General features: G+C 37.2%; 1 protein-coding gene across 2 annotated transcripts in view; it reads left to right on the top strand.

Annotated features, from left to right (window-relative positions):
* LOC309401721 (putative acyl-CoA dehydrogenase 6) overlaps positions 1 to 15,939 on the top strand; it is a 66,052-nt gene that overhangs the window by 8,348 nt on the left and 41,765 nt on the right. The window lies entirely within an intron of this gene.

Here is a 15,939-nt window from a genome sequence, read left to right as displayed (position 1 = left end):
GACTATTTGTTACGAACCTTTGCAAAGTATGCAAGAAATAAAAGTCCTAAAGATAAGCAAACTGAAAAGTCTTACAACCTGAAAATTGTACCAGCATATTATTAAACTGACTTGTGTCCATTTTCTGGCTTTACTATCTCATTTGCATAATAGTATTTACAGCCGAAGAGCATATTGACTCATCATTGGGCTGTTTTGGAGAGACTTCTGTCTAATTAAGTAATTTCTGCAAATATTAAAGTATTCTAAGTTCCAAGTACAGCACTGTCTTTCACTAAGGGATAGATACAGCTGGATGTACTATAAAAGAATGGTGTGGTTAATAATGCACAGGATTAGTTGAATATGCCTAACAGTTAGTGGTTTTATTTATTTTTTAAAAAGCTTTTTTTTATTTTAATTGAACAAAAACATAAAAAAGACTCATCTTTCAATACATCTTGTAGAAAGCATGTTGATTGGCAAAAAATAACTTTTGTGCATTTCTTCCATTGTCATTACTTGTAGTTCATCATAGATTATACACTTTAAATTAAAAATCTTTATATATCTTACCATCAATATATCACAATTCTCATTTGACTACAATTATTTGAACATGCTTCTGCCTGAACTTATTCATACTTAAAAACACAACCACATAATGGCACTTGTTAACTATTTCAAAAATCCTCCAATAACGTTACACTTTTATGACATATTCTGAGTAAAAATCAATTAATAAATTTTCTAAGCTTTTTTTTTCTCGCTGTTTAGAGTATTATATCCAAGTTGCTTTTACCAATACCAGAGCATGTATATATTATTAAACAATATCCATCAACATTTCCATGTTGTTATTATAATTAGCTAAAAGTCATGTACTATTTATATCCCAACTCCTCTCGTCAAACCCAAAAAAAACATTACACCTTTATGACAAAACCTAAATAGAAGTTTGTTAGTAAAATTTATAGGTCTTTTCCCAGGTCACAATTTGCAATCTATATCCAGATTTCTTTTACTAGTTTAACAGTACATAGTATATATCAGTGATGGCGAACCTATGGCATGCGTGCCACAGGTGGCATGCGGAGCCATTTGTCAGGGCACACGAGGCCTTGCCCTGTCAGCTGGCCAGCACACATGTGTGTGCTGGCCAGCTGAGTTCAATCTTTTTTAAAGCCATTTTTTGCCCTCCCCAGGCTCCAGAGGCTTTATAGGAGCGTGGGGAGGGCGAAAAGAGCCTCCCCTGCCCCCCGGAGGCCCTCCAGAGGCTTCATAAGCTTCCGTGAAGCCTCCGGAGCGTAAAAAAACCAGCCCTATGGGCAAACCGGAAGTTCAGGAACGGACTTCTGGTTTGTCTCGTAGGGTCATTTTGAGTGCTCTGAAGGCTTCAGGGACCATCCAGAGGCTTCCCTGAAGCCTTTGGAATGCTTAAAACGATCCTCCGAGCAAACCAGAAGTGTCTTCTGGTTTGCTCGGAGGGTCTTTTTGAGTGCTCCGAAGGCGTCAGGGAAGCCTCCGGAAGGTCCCTGAAGCCTCCGGAGGGCGTTTGGGGGGTGGGGGCGGGGGTGGAGGCGGGGGAGGCTGTTTTCACCCTCCCTAGGCTCCTATAAATCCTCTGGAGCCTGGGAGGGCGAAAAATGCATGTAAAAATTGGGGGGAGCACCTGTAGTCAGTGCATGCGCACTGGGAGATCGCGCATTGCATTATGGATGTGGCACGCCTGCACATGACCCCCCTGTGCTCCCCCCACTTATGGCATGTGAGCCAAAAAAGGTTGGCCATCGCTGGTATATATCATTAAGTTGTATCCATTATCATTCCATTATTGTTAATTATAGTTATTTAATTGTTGATGAATAAACATTTAATAACAATCTAAAACAATCTAAAAATTACTAAATTCCTACTTATTGCTCAACCAAAATTAACTAATTTTTTCTTATCAACTTTCATTATCAACCTGTATCTTTTCAATAACAAAACAGTCTTATCACTCTTGCCAATTGTGGTGTCAGTCTTCTTTTTATCTCCTTTATAAGATTTTATAGATTTCTCTCCGCGCTTTGTTGCTTGAAGGATCTCTCATGTAATATCATTGCTCTCCAATTATTTTTAAAGTTAGCTTGTTTTTGGTTATCAATCATGGTTTTGAAAGAGTTTCTCTTGTTAAATCCATCATCATTACCCTTTTTTCTTCTTCTGTATCTTAAAATCTGGGGTAGAGCTCCAATTCATCGAAATCCCTCTTCCATGTTCCCTTCATTCCACTTTCAGCCACATTTGCTCCATTAATAAATTCATCTGTTGTCTTGTCTTTATCTTTTATATCTTCATTCTCCCCTTTAGTTTTTGGGGCTCCGACCCCTTCATCTTTTGATGTGATGAATACTAGTTTTTCCAACTTCTTCTCAATTCTGCCATATCCTTCCAATAAATAAGATTTTTTTTGTGCTCTTCAAAAGAGAAGGGTTCTGTTTTGTTTTGTTTCCCCCCCTTTCTCTCCCCTGCCAAAATAGTTCTAACAGGCACCTGCAAAAACAATTCATGCCCTTGGCTCTTTATCAGTTTGTATAAACAAATTACAAACCCGTCAGCTACAAAGTCAGTGAAAACAAAAATAAAAAAATGAGATACATTGTTTCAAAAACTCCAGCTTCTGACTTCCAAGTGGCAATGTTGCTACTTCTCACTTTCACTATCTCAGGCTTAAATGGAATAAAGTTCTTTAATAAAATTTAATAACAAGTAATAAGAAGAATTGTTAAAAACAAAAAGAAAGGTTTTATTCCAGAAATCAAAAAATAAAGTAACAAAGAGCAGAAGAAGAAAAAAAGTTGATCCATTCACTTTAAGAGAAGAAACAAAAAATGTTATGAGCACTTCAATCCACAAAATACAGTTACAAAGAAAAAAATGCTTTCCAATGCAATCCAGTATTAATTAATTTCGCAGCTTAATTCTTGCTTGAGGATCTAATTTGGCTTTTTTAAAAAAAAGGTTTCTTTGGGCAGTCTTTCCCAAAATAGAAAAAAAAATCTCACCAGATGAACTTATTTTCTCTTTTCACTTCCTTCCTTCTGGAGCCGTCCCGACTTCATCAGCCTGGGGCTGCCTGTTTACTGCCGGCTTGAAGAACTTCCTTTGGGTCAATCAGGGACTTTGCGATGTCCCTGAGACCAGCAAGGCTTTGTCTTCCTGGTCACCGTCTCTATGGGATGCTTTAGGTCCAGCTGGACCGTCCAGCGGCAAAAGTGTCAGTGGCGGTCCTGGAGTGTTGAGACCGCATATTGTGTCATTGTGACATGGCTCCTCCTTCTCCAAAGTTAGTGGTTTTATTGTTGAGCAGATCTTGAAGCAATAGAGGGTGTGTTATCACCATGAAATTGTTTTTTTTTCTACTTAAAACCAGCTAACCGTGGAAGCCAGCTTTCTTAAGCATTTGGTTTCCTTAATAGAAGCTTTGAATGTGTGATATAACAGTTTTTATGTACAGTTGTGTTGTTGATGATTAAGTTTAATTATATTACATGCTCACTTTTTGTCTGTCAAATATTCTGCTTTGGATTGCTGCTGTCTTAAGTAGGAATCAAGCTAAAATCCAGAAAAGAGCTAATTTTGAAGATTTTGAATCCCATAGCTGCTGAAAGATAGCCACTTAGGGTAATTCTGGTCACTTAAAATTATGGAATTCACTGAGAATTGTGATCAAACAAGACATTGAAGCAGTCTTCAAATTTTATTGATTTATATATCGTTATAGTCAATTTTAAGGGACAAAGTGGCTCACTGGCTAGGACGCTGAGCTTGTTGATTGAAAAGTCGGCAATTCGGGGTGACGTCAAGACAAGTGTGGGGAAGAAATCAGGACTCTGACTTCTTATCCCAATCTACATGTTTGGAGGACCCCTTCAGGGATATGCCAATCTTGGAGAGAGATGCGGAGGAGTAGGGAAACCCTAGGACCAATGAGGCGGAGGGCGACTGCCTGTTACGGCGTGGGGATACCCTTTTAATCCAGCATGCAAGCATCTGCCTTGTTTCAATGGCGGACTTGAAGTCTCAACAAACTATCTAAAAGGGGAAGGAAGAATTTAATCAACTTGTTGTTGTGTCATCAAGTGGATTAACAGACCGGCTTGCGAGTGGAAACAGCAGTGAGTGTGGGCAGAAAAGGGAAGATCACAGAGGAGAACGGGCAAAGCAGTGAGTCTCCAGAGATTGGGTGAGAGAGCTCTGTAACCGAGAGGCCACTTGGAGGAGTGAGAGCAGCAGATTTTAGAGGCAAAGACCGGCCCGAAGAACTAATTGGTGTAAGTGAGCGATCGGAGGGGAGATAACAAGAAAGAGTACAACCTGACTCTAAGTCATACAGACTCAAGTAGTGAAAATAAATCGAGTAAGAGGGAGAACTTGGAGAACTGTGGTGTGCTTGAGAGCAGCGGTTGACAGACATTATTTAGGAAGAGAACAACGAAACGGAAGGGGAAGAGACTGATGCAACAGCTGTGCTGAAATTATTTAGAACCATTTAGAAGAATGTGGACAATTTTGCAAAGACTGAAAAGAAAGTAACTCAACCCAGAACTTAAAGAAAAAGTAGTGAATGAACTGACTGCATTAATAGTTTAGTGAAATAAATTACAATTATATACAATATCTGTTGTGGCCCAGCAGGAGCCGTTGCAGCTGCCACCAGACTCCGAGAGTGAGGGTCCCTATGAGTCAGCTCAAGAGGAGGTGGAGGACCCTGGACAGGGTTCCGACTCTGAGCAGGGATCGGAGAGTCTGGTCGGCCACCAGGAGACGCCTGAGGCATGGAGCAGCAGTGAGAGCCAGAGGAGGGGGGCTCCCAATGCCATGCCTTGGGGAGGAGTCACGAGACAATGAGTTAGAGCTGAGCAGGGAGTTCCTGGATGCTCGTTATCGCTGTGTCCATAGACGCAAGGAGCGTGGGCGTAATTATCGGCGGTAAGGGCTCTCAGCTGTTGATCAGGAGACTCCTCTCCAGGCTATAAAAGGGTTGACTGTACATACATCCTTTGCAGCAGTCAACAAAGAACTCATGCAAGAAGTTCTAGTCTTGAAACCTAGCTTTCGTGTCTTGTATTTGTGAGTTTTGTCTTGGTGGTTTACTGCCACGGAACCTTCTATCTGTCTGTGGAATAAACTTTGTTTACCTTGTATTGTTCTGGAGTGTGTTCTGTGTGGGCAAAAGGAGGAAGGGGAGTCAGAACAAATATCTATATATATAATATTTATAATACCTATAAATAAGTACTCAAATCAATATTTATATTCATAAACAAGTAAGTAGAAAGCTTATGGATATTCGTGTGTGTGTGTGTGTGTGTGTGTGTGTGTCTATGTTATAAATACCTATCTGAGTTAAACTCCAGTAATCATACTAAGGATATAATGAAATAATCGTACCTTTAAGATATAGTACTGTTGATATGAATGAGCACTGAGGCTTTCTCTCTCTGTCCTTCCCTCTCTGTTTGTTTACTTCTTTTTTACTATTTCCAGTTATTATTGAATAATTTATAGATATTATTTAAGTTGCTTATACTGCTTTAAGACTACTGTTTGTATATTAATATAGATAGAACAAGCTAAGTTAAGGAATCATTTTAAAAGGGGGGGGGGAAAGATATTGGATGCTAATTTGGGATAACATATATAAGATACTAAAAGAACAAGATAAAACTTTAAGAGAGATGGCAAATATCACAACAACAGCACTGAGAACCGGGGGGAAAGGCAATTGTAAACCCAGCGACAAATCCAATGACAAAGGTATTGATTGCTTCTCCAGCATCCCAAAGGTCAACAGAAGAAATGACTACAATGGAAAAACCAAACTCTGGATCGAATATCGAAAGTGTGCAGACAGCACTGCTAACTATCCAAGAAACTAAAGCCACAGTGAATTAAAAACGGATATGAATGAAATGAAAATAGAGATGAGTGAAATGAAAAATGAAGTTAAAAACGACATACAGAAATTAGATGACAAAATGGGAATTATACAACAAACACTGGAAAAAATGAGCAGTCAATAAAAGCGGTAGAAAAAAGAACAGAACAAACAGAGAAGAAACTAAACTTAGTTGAACAGCAGATGAAAACCTCAAGCAAAAACTTAGAAGACTCTCTCATGCACCTGGAAATGGACCATGCAGCATTTTACCTTCGATTCCAGAATGTAACAGAGACAAAAGAGGAAGATTTACCAATGATAATGTTGGGATTAATAGCAGAGATGTTAAAAAGAGACAGACATGAGATTCTAAATGAGTTGGACGATATATACAGGGTAAGCACCAATTATGCCAGAAAACACCAATTGCCTAGAGAACTACAGATCAGATTCGCGAGGAAAAAATTAAGAGATATAATTTATAAAATAACAAGAGCCGATGATGTACAAAGGGAAAGAGATACAAATTCTGAAACAAATCCCGCGAAGAGTGAGGGAGCAAAGGAGAGAATATCAATCCTGGGGACACAATTGATTAAACGAGCTATACTATTTAAGTGGTTAGTACCTGAAGGGATGCTGGTAACCTGGTAGGAGAAAAGGATTAAAGTTGACAATCTGGAGAAGGCACAGGATTTATGAGCAACTAGTAGGCCCGGAAGAGGAACAGAGCAGTAAAGACGAGATGGAATATAGAAGCCAGGAAGAACGACAACAAAGAATAACGGAAGGAGAACAGGGAGGAAGTAGTAGGGAGAAGGAAGAACAACAGAGAGAGGAGGAAGTGAGACCAAAAACAAGGAGCCAAAAAAGAAACTAGAGTTAATAAAAAACAAAGACAGGTGGAGAATTAGGAGGATGGAAGAAGAAATTCAATTATTGTCAGTAAATGTTAACGGTTTAAATTCGCCAACAAAAAGAAAGCATATCTGGGAAAATTAACAAAACAAAAGGCAGACATAATATGCTTATAGGAAACACACATTAAAAAACAAGATATAAGGAGAGTCACTTCCAGTTCCTGTAGGTGACGGACGTGTTGTCCATTGCTCGTCTCCCCAGTGGGCTCCGTTCAGGAGCATAGGGGACCCTGGAGGGGTCTTCTGCCACAGGGCGGCTTGCTGGAATCCCCCAGACTCGGCGGCAGCCGGCGGGGGTGTTTCCAGCCTCACCCCAGGAGCCGGGGATTGGAGGGGGGGCATGAAACAGCTGCGGGCTGTCTGCCCTTTTGCCGAATGGGCTCCAGGAAGAAAGAGTTAAGTGAAAGAAGAGCAGCTGAAATGCCGGTGGGGAGAGATCCGCCCTAATCTCCTTAATCATCGTTAACAGATAAGCAGCAGACTATTGTAAGTTTTTGTTCAATCCATTTGAAACTGGAAGATTAGAGGGGGGTGTTTCTTTCGCTTTACCCCCCCCCCCCTCAGACAAAGCGCCATTTGAACTATCTCTCTCTATATCGGAATGGAGAGAGAATAAAGGCTGACTTGCCACTTGTACTAACTATCTGAGAAAGATTGATATCACAGCTGCAAGAGGTGACTGCTGAGCTGTTTTCTTAAAAGGAAAAAAACTTTATGGAACTCCTTGTTCTTCTCCCTGCGAAAGGAGGAGCCAAGATGGTGCCCCTCCGTCTTTGGTTTTGTACTTATAAATGAAGGCTGCCTTTTGAAACTACCTTTGGGAAAAAAATCTCTGGTAATTGTCTTAATACCCCCTCTGAAGATGCTCTGGACCTCCCCTGTTACGTGGTCTTCCTGATTAATTTTGACTATTTGACTTTTCCTCTTTCTGGTGTACCTCCGTGTCTTGGAACTGTGAAGGAGAAATAACTTTTTACTTTTGGATTTGCCTGCTGCCTTGGACCGGCACAGCTGCGTGCTCCACTGACGCCATTCTCTTTGTAAAAGACTTATCATCCCTGAACGTAGATAAATGGGGCCCAAAAAACCTCCAACAGGCAAGTCATTCTCAGCTCCTGCCTCTGCCACCTCTGGTCCAAGCATGCAACAGATGAAGATTACTTCATTGTTACAACAAGAAGGGACTGGAGAGAGCTCAAAAGAACTATCTGTTAGCCAAATGTTTCAGGAAATTATGAGGGTCAAAATGAGTTGAAAAAAGAGGTGACAGATCTTAAAGATGAACTCAGAGCTGTACAACAACATATAACAGAAAACAAACAAAGAATTGGGGTGTTGGAGAATGGGGCAGCTGGATTGGCGGAGGAGGTTAAGGCAGTCTGGAAGGGAAATTTAGAATTGGAAAATTTTATGGCAAAAATAGAACTTGAAAGAATGTCCTTTTTTCTCAGATTCCAGAGCCTACCAGAAGCAGAAAATGAAGATCTTAAGGATATTATGAGTACAATTTTAACAGAATATATTAAGAGAAATAAAGAACAATTGTGGTGGGATATGGATCTGGTTTACAGGATTAATTCAGCATATGCTAGAACACACAATGTTCCAAGGGAGGTACATGTTAAGTTTCTTAGGAGGACCACGAGGGATGAGGTGCTAGGGGCCCAAAGGGAGGGACCATTAAAATATAAAGATAAAGAAATTACCATTCTTAAGCAAATTCCGAAAAAAATAAGGGAAAAAAGGAGTTTGGTTTAGATGGTTATTGCCAGAGGGAATGTTGATTTTTTGGGAGGGAAGTAGAATTAGAATTAATGCAGTGGAGGAGGCTGAAGCCTTCATTTGAAAAACATAGTTCTCTCCTAGAGGATGAAAATAGGGAAAGTGGTGAAAAAGGTAGTAATGTGCAAGATATGAAGGAGGGGCGGGCTGTGGCTCCATCTGGGGACAGGGAGGAGGAAGCAATATCGAAAAGGCTCAGGTCACAAAAATAAATGTATTTGAAATACTATGATAATTGTTGATATACCAGAAAGTGACAAAGAAAGAGATGATTGAACACATGGTTGATATAATGTAAAACAAGATTCTGTTTATGCTTATCTTTTATATGTTGTTTTTAACATTGTAAAAATTGTGAGATTTGGGGGGATTTCTACCACTAGCACGGGAGCTGCCAAAATTTTCTTTGTACCCTTTTACCTTTCCCTATAAATGTTTAAAAACCAATAAAATTCTTTAAAAAAAACAAGATATAAAATATCTGGAATGTCCTAAATTAGGAAAATTATATGCAGCATCAGCAGAAGAAAAGAGAGGAAATTAAGAAACAGTTAAGGGAAATGAAAGATGAAATCAAACAGAACCAAGCCCAAATCTTTAAGAACTCACAGAGACTGGACCTTGTGGAGGGTGGGGTGGCGGAGGCGAGGGGGGGGGTAGAGGCTTTACAGAAGGGGAACAAAGAACTTGACATCCAACAAATGAAAATAGAGTTTGAGAGAATGTCCTTTTATCTTAGATTTCAAAATGTAATAGAAGCAGATGGGGAAAACATAAGGGACATTATGACTAATATTTTAGCTGAATACCTACACAAAGATAAACAGCAGATGGATTGGGAGATAGACCTAGCTTATAGAGTGAATTCAGCATATGCCAGAACACATAATGTTCCCAGAGAGGTTCACATTAAATTTCTTAGGAAAACCACAAGAGATGAAATACTGGGTGTGCAAAGGGGGCAAACATTGACATACTGTGATAGGGAGATAACCATTCTAAAGCAGATTCCCAAAAAAATTAGGGAAAAAAGGAAAAATTATTCGCAATTGGCGAATAAACTATACCAGAAGGGGGTGTGGTTTAGATGGTTGATGCCTGAAGGTATGCTAATATTCTGGGAGGAGACAAGAATCAGAATTAATACACCCATAGAGGCACAGGCCTTTATGGAAAAAAACAAAGCCAACCTAGAAAAAACAGAAGACATACAGGACACGGGAGGGGCCGGAGCTCTGCCAGCGGGGGGTGAAGGGGCAACACTAAGAAAACTCAGATCACAAAAATAAATAAGGAAATCACAATGTTATAAACAGACCGAAAGTAAATATGAATTTATAACTAGACTATATATTATAATTATATAAATTGATTGAAAATTATTTTTTCTAGAATTAAGATGCTGACTTTTTATGATTTTATATTAAGATTTGATACTTTGATGTAACCTAGGAGTTTGGAGGGAGGGGGCGTCTGCCACATTTGCAACTGCCAAAATTTGTAATTCCACCTACCCCTTTTCCACATAAATGTTTTTAAAAAAACCAATAAAACTTTTTTGAAAAAAAAAAAAAAAGCAGAAGAAAAGAGAAAAGGGATAACGATATGTTAAAGATGGGATAAAGACAAATTTAATTTATGCATACCCAAAGGGAAGAATATTAATGATAGAGATATGGATAAATCAAAAATCAATACTACTGGTAGCAGTATACGCCCCAAACGAAAATCAGAAGGACTTTTATAAAAAATTATATGAAAAAATTAGAGAAATTGGAGTGAGGAATATCTGCATAATAGGAGATTATAATGCCATAGTAGACAGTAAAAAAGATTACGTAAGTGACAAAAAAACTAAAAATAAAAAAAAGTATTACCAACAACCTGTTTTGAGATGATGGAGGAGCTAAACTTGATAGATATTTAGAGAAAATGGAACCAGAAAAAAAAACCAATTTACTTTTTATTCCAACCCACACCAATCCTGGTCACGGATTAATATGGCATGGATGAATGGGGAAATTGGGGCAGAAATACATACAATTGAAATATTACCAAATACTTGGGCAGACCACAACCCCATTAAAATAATCTGGAAAGGGGGGAAAAACTAGACAAAGATGGATGTTAAATTTGCAAATATTAAAAGAAAAAGAATTTATTCAAAAATGTAGAAACGAATTGGAATTATTCCTTAAGGAAAACACAAAAGAACAGACATCTATACAAAATTTATGGGACACCATGAAAACTTATTCCCGTGGAATTATTATAGCATATTCAGCAAAAAGAAACAAAGAAAAATGGGCACAACAGAAGATATTAGAGAAGGAAATTAAAAATTTAGAAATAGAATTACAAAATAAGCCACAAAGTGACAAAATTAGAAAGGATTGGATGTTAGCAAAACATAAATTAAATATATTAGGCCAGGAAGAAATGGTAAAGGGCCTAAAACTAACAAAACAAAACTTGTTTGAGCAAACAAATAAACCGGGGAGGTGGCTGTCATATAGATTGAGAAAAGAAAGAGAAAAAAGATTAGTATATCAACTTGAAGAGGAAACTGGTGAACTACAACATACAATGGAAGGGAAGAAAAAGATTGCATACAAGTATTTTGAGAATCTGTATAAAGGGGAACAAGTAGATGGAAATCAAATAAAAGAATATCTAAATGGAGAAGAAACTCCGTCAATAACAGAAAATATGAAAGAAATATTGTCAAAAAAATAACAAAACTAGAATTGAAACAGGCAATTCAGAAACAGAAAAATAATAAAACGCCAGGCCCAGATGAATTCCCAGCAGAATGGTACAAAATAATAGATGAATTGAACGAATCAATAGAACCCTTGATGTTGGAGATATACAATGAGGCACTGATGAAAGCAAAAATACCAATTCATGGAGGGAAGCACATATTACATTAATATTTAAAGAAGGTGCAGATAAAAAACAGATTCAAAACTATAGGCCAATCTCGTTGTTAAATGCCGACTATAAAATATTCACAACAATAATAGCGGAGATATTGAAAAAACTATTAAATCACTATATACATCCAGACCAAAATGGATTTCTCCCAACAAGACAAATCAGGAACAACACTAGAATAATAGCAAATATTTTAGAGTACTATGAGGTGCATCCAGAGAAACAAGTGGCACTCGTCTTTCTGGATGCACAGAAGGCATTTGACAATTTAAATTGGGAATTCATGATACAACAAATTAAGATTATGAAATTAGGGGACCAATTTGAAAGATTAATAGAAAAGATATACTCCACCCAAAGGGCAAATATATTATTAAATGGGGAAAGTACAGAGACCTTTAAAATAATGAAAGGAGTAAAGCAGCGTTGCCCATTATCACCTCTGCTCTTTATCCTGACACTTTTAAGTCTTTTAATAAGAATTAGACAAAATTCGGAGATAAGAAGAACTAAAAATTTAAAAAAGAGGAGTATAAAATCCAGGCCTTTGCAGATGATTTGGTATTCATTATAGAAGACTCACTAGAAATAGGAAATAGCTTAATGTGAGAAATAGGAAAATATGAAGATGTAGCAGGGTTAAAGATTAATAGAGAAAAGACTAAAATGATAACTAAAAATTTGAAGGAAGAACAAAATAAAGAATTAGAAAGAATAATAGGATTGCAAGTGACAAAGAAAATTAAATATCTTGAAATATGGCTAACTGCAAAGTGCTCAACTATAAAAGAAAATAATTATACAAAATTAGTGCAACAAATAAAAAAAAGGTCTAGAATTATGGGGGAAACTACAATTATCATTATTAGGGAAAGTAGCAACAATAAAAATGAATGTACTACCGAGAATATTATACTTATTTCAAACAATCCCCATAAAATTAGGGAAATTTTTTTAACCGAATTGAATCAGATTATATTAAAATTTATATGGCAAGGGAAGAAAGCCAGGATAAAGTTGAAAGCTCTACAGGATGATAGAAGCAGAGGTGGTATGGGACTCCCTGACTGGGAGCTTTATTACAAAATAGGAGGCACTAACATAGATCAGGGATTGGATAAATTTAAAAAATAAAAGAATACTAACATTAGAGGGTCACGATTTGCAAACGGGATGGCATTTTTTCCTATGGGAAAGGTGTAAAAAGAAACAAAAATACTTTCACAGACACTATATTAGAGATGCACTGGTACAGGTCTGGAATAAAATTAGAGAAAAACATTACATGAAAATACCGACATGGCTTTCCACTATGGAAGCCATGACACATCCCAATATGCTTGATCTATCAAAAATGGTTAGATATAGTGAAATTTTAGACAGCCAAGGGAATTTGAAAACAAATCAGGAATTAAAGGAGCAAAATATAAATATAGATTGGTGGCCATATCTCCAACTACATTCGAGATACAAAAAAGATGTAAAAGAATGAATATGGAATATACACAGAATTACAACAAATAGGTAAAAATTTAATTGGCCCGGAAAATAAACTCATAACGAAAATTTACAAATATTTATTAGAAGTAACATTAAAAGAAGAAAAAGTTAAAGGTTGCATGATAGAGTGGGCAAAAAACTTTGGTTACAACATAGATCTAGTGGATTGGGAAAGAATTTGGAACACAAATTATAAACTAACACAATCAGCAGCACTTAAAAGAAAATATATACAAAATGTTTTACCGTTGGTATTTTCCACCAACAACATTGGCTAAAATGTACCCAAACATGAAGCCGACCTGCTGGAAGTGTAAAAAAGTACAAGGGACTTTTTATCACATTTGGTGGACCTGCCCGGAAACACAAAAATATTGGACAAAAATCTGGAAATTGGTGCAAGAAATTTCAGGAGAACAGATAAAATACAAACCCGAAATCTTTCTGCTGGGAATAATCAAAGGGAAATATACAAAGAAAATTAAATACATATTAACACATCTGCTAAGTACAGCTAGAATAGCATTTGCCCAATGCTGGAAACAAAAGAATGCCCCCTCGGACGAATTAGTGATAAAAAAACTTTGGATTGTGCAGAGATGGATAAATTAACACTGAAATTAAAAGATAAAGAAGAGTCGGAATATTATGAAATTTGGAACAATTGGTACAAATGGCTGCAAAACAAGAAAATTAATTAAGCCGAAAAACAATATATATAATATATAGAATATGTATAAAGGTGTGTAAATATAGAAGCAAAATGTTATATACATATACAGATGTGATGATATAACAATGTTGATATAATGACTGTAATGTGTTGTAGAAGGGAAAAAATAAAAATAAAATCTGCTAGAAGACTGAAATTGAGGTTGATTCACAAGGTAATTTAGATCTGTAGGTAACTTTTATGACAGTTCTATAAAAGGTTTCCAGCCTAGAATATAGGTATGATGCAAAAATATTGCAAAGCAGGTATCGTAAAATAACATGCTTGACTCTTACCTTCTTGCCAGTTCCAATTAAGGTTCTGTACAATACTAATGAAGGTCAAACCAAAGTCTAAATTTCTGGTTAACATATGACCTATCATTTAAAATAAAATTATATTTTCAGAAAAAGAGATTTCAAAATAATTCATGCTTTAATAAATTAATTCAGTAAAAAAAGAAAAAAAGAAAGAAAAGTCGGCAATTCGAATCCCTAGCGCCACGTAACAGAGTAAGCTCCCTTTACTTGTCCCAGCTTCTGCCAACCTAGCAGTTCAAAAGCATGTAAAAATGCAAGTAGAAAAGATAGGAACCACCTTTGGTGGGAAGGTAATAGTGCTCTGTGCACTTTCGGCATTTAGTCATGGTGGCCACATGACCATGGAGACATCTTCGGACAATGCTGGCTCTTCGGCTTTGAAACGGAGATAAGCACTGCCCCATCTCTCACTCCTTTGGGTAGGGAACGACTAGCACATACGTGCGAGGGGAACCTTTACCTTTACTATAGTCAGTTTTAAGGAAGTTGAAGAGAGATGGTTTGCATGGAGGGCTGGGTTCAGTTTTCTTACAGGTTTGAATCTTTTGTCCCACCCCATCTCCCACTCCTTTTAAAATTTCTAATCATGGACTGTTTACAGTATTAAAAAATGCTTTACTTTAGACTTTTTCATAAATATTCTTTTTTTCTTATATCTAATGCTGTATTAATGCAGCATCTTTGAAAAGCAAATAGGGGTTAATTGCATACTTCAAATTTTGCTTTGAATAGCCAAAAATGAGAATTTTTATGAATGCATGTTATTAAATTATAGAACAAAATGGAACAAAAGCTTAGTAATAATGTATTTTTTGTCTCTTTTCTTCTTCCATTTTGCAAGGAAAGTGCTCATGTTTTATGTAACTTATTTTGAAGCTATTCCAGATCTTACTGAGTTGCCATTATAGTATAGCATTTATTTTCAAGTGTAGTGGAATATTTCAACATTTTATTCTTATATTCAGGTTCTGCAGCACTTAATGGACATCAGTTAACCTTAAAAAAAAACTAAGCAGGGTCAAAAATAACTAGGAACTCTTAGGTCAAGCCCTTGAAAATGAACCATGACCAAGAAAACAAAATGCACATCAAGCTTCATTAATTATATTCAGTATATGTATCTGTTAATATAAGGGATTAGAATATAGAAACTTGGAAACTAAATACAAATACTGTATTTTTCGGAGTATAAGACACACCTTTTCTCCCCAAAAAAGAGGATGAAAATTTTGATGCGTCTTATACACTGAATATAGTCCCACCCCATCCCACCAGAGGCCAAAATGTGAGGCAGGGAGGCAGCTAGGGTCTGTGGCAATCCCTGCAGCCTGGAACAGCTGATTGGGGGTATTCCAGCAGTCCAATCCACCCGCCAATCAGCTGTGCTGAATCAGGATACAATAAATGCTGAAGCTGACCTAGCTGGTCAGAGTTTGCAGCAGCAATCACATTCAGAAAGCACAGAAAGAAACTGGTTCAGCAGGATTCAAAATAATAATAATATACAATACATTACCAAAAGCAGATTTTCCAAGATAGCAGTAAATACAAGCAAAACACAAGCAGTTTCACTTTCAGTTCTCTGCTATGCCAGAGTCCTTCCTGTCTCCTTGCTCACACAGCAAATTTCAGAGTCCAAATAGCCCTAATTGCTGACTTAGTTGCTATGTCTATTCATTGGCTGACTTTGTTACCATATGTCAGCTGAATACCATGGATGCTGGTAGGCAGAGGCAGAATTTTTCTTATTATTATTTTTCTCCCCAAAACTAAGCTGTGTCTTATACTCGGAGTATCTTATACTCTGAAAAATACAGTAGTTCTCAGTTTACGACTGACTACATTGTGCGCAAAATTTCC

Source organism: Natrix helvetica (genome assembly GCF_964273705.1).
Source record: "Natrix helvetica genome assembly, chromosome: Z".
Lineage (NCBI taxonomy): Eukaryota > Metazoa > Chordata > Lepidosauria > Squamata > Natricidae > Natrix > Natrix helvetica.
This window is presented reverse-complemented; position numbering and strand designations above follow the sequence as displayed.